The following is a 6,256-nucleotide window of genomic DNA, read 5'->3' as shown; positions in this document are numbered from 1 at the left end:
TTGTTTTCAAGCAGTCTTACAAAATCAAATTACTGAGTAACAATGGGTATAAATTTTTGTTAGACTCAGATAGGTACACTATGTGAATTTATGTTTTTTTTTATGGGACTTCACTAATGCGAAATTTAGGAGTTTTTAAAGTATAAACCTACAAGGACAAAGAACAAGAAGAAAGGAGATCATAGCAACTGAGTGATTTTAGTAAACAGTATCAGAGATGGAAGCGAGAGAAAGAGTAAACACTGACAGCACAGTGAAGGGAACTTCAGACTGAGTTAAAGATCCTGAGAGAATCAAGGCTCGGAGGCAAGTGCAACAGGAAACAGGTGTCACAGTGACCTGCAGGGCTGAGCACATGGAGACTGAGTCAAAGTTTGAAGACAGGACAGCTGAACACCCTTGTCTCTTCTCCTGGCCAGGGAGGCCAGATGTGGTCATCAGGAGGCCACAGATTATTGGACATTTCTCTCTCATCGAGAGGTGGGAAAATCCCCTTGCTTGACCCTGGGTAGGTCTAGATGGCTTTGCCCATTAAAGATGGTGAGAGTGACCCTGTGTAGGTTTTCAGGCCCAGTCTTCAAAAAACTGGCAGCTTTTATCTTCTTCTTGGAACACTTACCCTTGGAACCCAACCACTGTGCTTTCAGAAGCCTAAGACATGTGAGGAGACCACTTGAAACTGAGCTTCCAGCTGTAGCCAGTATCCTCTGCCAGCCATGGGAGTGAGTCATTTGGGGCATTGACCCCAGTTGAACCTTCAGCAGTGGCAGAAGAAACAGGCCAAAAGAATTGAAAAGGGTTGACCCTGAGAAATGAAACTGAGGAGTGTCAGGTGGGAGAGATGGGACAAGAGCCTGATGCTTTTCATAGAAGCCTTTACCACGGTTTTATTTCCCACCCCTGCATTTACAAGTTACTTTGATGAGGCCTCTTGCCCTCTCAGCATCTACTCCAGAATCCTTTTCGATTGCCTCCAGTACTACAGAGCAGAGAAAGCTAAACACTCACACTCACCAGACTCCCATGAAGTTGTGTTTATAAACGAACCTAGGTTCCAGTGAGCTGATACACAACACTGGACTTATAAGCAGAAGCGACCAACTGAGCCAGCAACCATTCATAGGAACTCATAGCTTCTGTCAAGCACGAGTGGGGAGTCACTGGGTTCTTCTGGGCATCTGGGCTGCAGTTTCTACATCTGTCCCTAGTGACATAAATAAGAAATGGTGGTTAAGCCAGTGAAGTTTTCTACAGTAGTCCATGTTGTGTAGTGCGTTTTTCCCATGGCTAACTCATTTCTGGACTTTATATTCCTATGTAGCACTCCAACAAGATTCTTGGCTCCCCCAAAGAGTCCATGAGCTACCTAGAAGCTTTTGGTATACCTCTTTCTGATTAAATGACCTAGAGGAGATTCTGTTGCTTGCAACCAAGAATACGCACTGCCATGTTTTATTAAAAATAATAATTTTTAAAATCTGTGATAATTTTTTAAGTATCTAGCTTATCAATGTAATTCAAAGAATAATTTCTTTTCCATGGTTTACAGTCCCTTCCATTCAAAACATCCTTTACTGGGCTCCTCTGGGATAAATTTTCAAACATGTAAAATGTGGAATTTTCAACATGAATAGCCTCTTTCTGGGCCTTTAGATGGAAAAGTGCAAGGTGGACAGGTGCTGATTAGGTCCATTCTTCCTCCAATTGAAAATCGATTCCAAAATATTGATCTATGAAGAGGACGCCTAGGTTTGAGACATGTAGAGAGAATGGGTAGGGACCAGAATGCAGTGTTACAGGTCTCTAAGTGGCACTGAACGCTGGGTTTCATCTACAGAGCGGTGCTCTGGCCCCACTGCGAGGAAAGTTCTCCCTGCAATACGTTCAGGTCCCACCTTCTGTAGAACCAGTTGGGTGAGTCAGATGGTGCACTGGCTGGGCTCTGCCCGCATTGCGTCAGAAGGGATCGGTTCACTAGGGTAAAAATAATAACTAATGACATCTAAACCCTTCTTAGTGACACAGATAGAAGATTTGGGGGGTTTTAAGTGGCATAAACCCAATACAAGCTAAGCCAAAAATTGAATTTATTGATTCATATAACTAAGAGTGTTTTGATTTTAAAATATGACCACAAATTTTTTGACACTTCTCTTTCCAAGAGCTGAAGCCTAAAAACCCTCCTCTTGAATGCAGGCAAACTTAGCAACTTGCTTCTGAAAAATAGAATAACATGAAAGTAAAGTTGTGTGGTTCTGGAGATCAAGTCAGTAGAGATACTGTGCTTTCTCCTTGCTTTATCTCCTATTGCTCACTCTGGAAGCTAGTTAGTGTCTTGTGAAGAGAGGTCCACACTGTGAGGAGCTGAGGCCTCCAGCCAACACCATGTGTGTGAGTGAGCCGCGTTGGAAGGGGATTCTCCAGCCTCAGTGAAGCCCGTGGGGGGCTGCAGCCCCTGCTGGCACCTAAACTGCAAACTCATGGGAGATTTTGAACCAGAACCACCCAATTTAGTCACTCCCAGGTTCCTATCAGAATATGTGTGAAATAATAAATGTTTGTTGTTCTAAGCTACTAAGCTTTGGCACAATTTGTTATAAAGCAATATGTAACTAATACAGGATGACTCAGAGTTTGGCCTGACTTCCAGTATAGCTTGATCCAGGGGAAAAAAAAAATTCTTTCATCAAGATGCCTAATCCATCGTTTGGCTCTGCTTTTCTGCATGTAGATTCATTCTTCAGACTATTTCATCTGTACACCTGGGAAAGATAGCTGTCATCAGGTTTTGATCGACAGGATTACTTTAACTTATGATCCTAGAGGAAGAAAAGATCTCGTTTATCCCAGTCTTCATATTCAAATCTTAAGGAAGATTCTTATGCATCCAGGTTGTTTCAAGCCCATTTCTAAAATGCACCGTGGTGACCAAGTGGAATGAGTCTTCTGATTTCCAGCGTGGTCTCAGGTCCAGCCTACGCCTGGAGGGGGATTGAGGATGAAAGACACGGTGATAAGAAGCCTGGATGGCCACACGTGGAATGAGGGAAGAATTATTTAAGGAACAGTGATGCAAGAAGTCAAAAACAATAGACATTTACTTCCCATATTTAACTCCTGCTATCACTGTGCACAGTAATAAACTCTTGTGTACCATTAGCCATCCCACTTTCCACTTGTGGAATGTCTGGGAGGCACTGAACTTCATTTCTAATGTGCTAATGGTACACAAGCAGGAGAGAAAACGTGCTTTCAATAATAACTATAGAAGAGTCTAGGTAGAATCCTTGTGAGCATCAGAATCTGAGCTTTGTTTTTATGATAATTAGAAACAAAATAATTATTTAAAGCATTTGAAATATCCAATTATTTAAACCTTCTTCCCAGGAAACTTGTTGGGGCAGCAGGAGGACGTGGACACTGACCGCACGGTGACCACCATCGGGATCCTAGGAGAGGGTGGGGCTGCCTTCATCCGGGCCTTTATCTTTTCTCACCTAAATGGTCACAACTGGACAAAAGTGTATAGTTTAGGAATGCACACTGGGGCGATAAAACTACAAAGACAGGCGAACAAGACATTACTACAAAAGTTGACAGCGATTATTATCGTAGTGTGGAAAGGGTTAAAGTTGAGGTGGGTCACAAGAGGAACCTCTAGAGAGGCTGGAAACACGCCTAGTGGCGGTTCAGAGTGTGTCTGCCTTGTAACAACTGTTTGTTGTAAGTTTGGAAATCAGGAGGTGTGAGCCCTCCAACTTTGCACTTCTTCTTCAAGATTGTTTCATCTATTCTGGGCCCCTTGCACTTCCACACAAATTTCAAGATGAGCTTGTCCATTTCTGCAAAGAAACCAGTTAGAATTTTGATAGAGGTTGTGTGAGTCTGCAGAGCAATATTAATTCTTCTAATCCATGAGCACAGGAAGTCTTACTATTTATTTAGGTGTCTATTATTTCTGGCAACGTGTTATTTTTGCAGTGTACAAGTCCTACACCCCCTCTGTTAAATGTATTCCTATGTATTTTATTCTTGTTGATGTTGTTGCACATGGGATTACTTTGTTAATTCCAGTTTTAGATTTTTTTATCGGTAGTGTATAGAATAAAATTAAATTTTTTATCTTGATCTTGCTGCGACTTTGCAACCTTGATAAACTCATTTATTAGCTCTTGCCACCATCCAAATTTAGTGTTTTGCCTCCTTCTTCAATTCATAGGTTGAAATCCTAATCCCCGTACGTAATGGTATTAGTAGGTGGGCCCGGAACCCTGGTGAATGGGATTAGTGCCTTATAAACAGGGCTCCAGACCTGGAAGCAAGCTGTCCATGCTAACACCCTGATCTTGGACTTCTGGCCTTTCAAACTGTGAGAAATAAATGTTTTTAGTAAGCTACCCAGCCTGTGGTGTTTTGTTGCAGTAGCCTGAACAGACTAAGATAGCTCTAATACTACTTGTGGACTCCTTAGGGTTCCTACATACAAGATTATGTCATCTGCAAAAAGAAATAGTTCTATTTCCTTCCCAATCTGCATGACTCCTTTTTTCCTCTCTTGCCTAATGGTCCTGGCCAGAACCTCCAGCACGATGTTGACAAGACGCGGTGAAAGCAGACACCGTTGGGGGAAAGCTGTCAGTCGTCCACCCCTGAGTAATACTAGCTGTGGGCTTTCCGTGGATGCCTTTTATCAGGTCTTTTATCAGAGTTCCCTTATAGTCCTAGTGTGTTGAGTGATTTTATCATGAAAGGGGGTTGGATTTTGTCAAGTGATTTTTCTGTAAGACTGTGTGGTTTTTGTCCTTTATTCTACTAATATGACGTATTACATTGATTGATGATTAAACCAACTGTACTCTCCTGGACAAATCCCACTTGCTCATGGTGTATAATCCTTTTTATATGTTGCTGAATTCAGTGACCTAGTGTTTGGTTGGGAATTTTTGCATCTACATTTGTAAGGAATATTTGTCTGTAGTTTTATTTTGTGATATATTTTCTGGTTTTGATTGCAGAGTAACGTTGGTCTCCTCATCTCTCCTGTTTCTTGGAAGAGGTTGTAAAGAATTGGTATTAATTCTTTAAATATCTGGTAAAAACTTACCAGTGAAACCATCTGGTCTTGGGTTTTTCTTTGTGGAAAGTTTTTGATTGCTAATTCAGTCTCTTTATTATTGTAGTTCTATTCAATTATTTACTTCTTCTTGAATCATTTCAGTAATTTGTGTGTTTGTAAGCATTGCACCTAGCCCTTTATTTGAAGCTTGGTTTGGAAGTCAAGACTGATGACGACACCACACACACACCAGGATTGTATGAAAAGTTTCATTACTCACATAACAGGGCTTTCTTTTCAGGGGAGAGCAGAATGGGTCTCCCAATCTAGTCTAAGAGCAGGGAAAGGGAACTGATGAAGTTTTTGTGGTGGTTCAAGAGTGAGGCTAGGATGAAGGTTTTCACATGCAGACAGGTCCTTGGAGGGTTAGATCATCTCATTCACACCAAAGGAGAGAGAGCCTGGGCTTTCTTATTGGCTTGCCCAGACCCGGGGCAGAAGCAAAAGAGAGAGGAGTGAGGCTTACAAGATATTAAGATGAGAAATGGAGTTAGACTTTTTGTTACACTGGGAATACATCCATTTCATTTAAATTATCTAATTTCTCGGCATACAGTTGTTCATAGTATTCTCTTATAATCCTTTTTATTTCTGTAAGGTTCATAATAGTGCTCTTTCATTCCTGATTTTGACAGAGTCCTCTCTTGCTCCGCCTCCATTCCCATCAGTCTCGGTAAAGTGTCTCAGTTTCGTTCTGCTTTCCCTAATCTGTGGTCCAGCCCCTCTAGAAAAGTTTTCATTTCAGTTACACTTTTCATCTCCACAGTTTCTAGTTGGTTCTTTTTAAAAGTAATTGCTCTATGTTTATATTCAGGATTCGATGAGATTTCATTCTCCTGTTTTTCTTCAAGTTTTTTAGAATGGTTTTCCCTAGTTCTTGAATATTTAAAGAGTTGTTTTAAAGTCTTTGTCTAATAAATTCAATGTCTGAGTTTCCTAAGGGACGGTTCTTTTGTTTTTTTCTTCTGTATATGGACCATATGTTTTTGTTTCTTTGCATGACTAACATTTTTTTGTTGAAAATTGGGCATTTTAAGAAATAAAATGTGGTAACTCTTGAAATCAGTCTCTCTCCCCCTCCCCAGCCCTGGCTGATGCTGCTGTTTATTGTTGCTCGTTTGTTTCTTTGCTTAGTGACTT

The sequence above is a fragment of the Sturnira hondurensis genome, unplaced genomic scaffold (assembly GCF_014824575.4).
Source record: "Sturnira hondurensis isolate 20B ecotype Veracruz unplaced genomic scaffold, ASM1482457v3 Scaffold0008782, whole genome shotgun sequence".
NCBI lineage: Eukaryota > Metazoa > Chordata > Mammalia > Chiroptera > Phyllostomidae > Sturnira > Sturnira hondurensis.
This window is presented reverse-complemented; position numbering follows the sequence as displayed.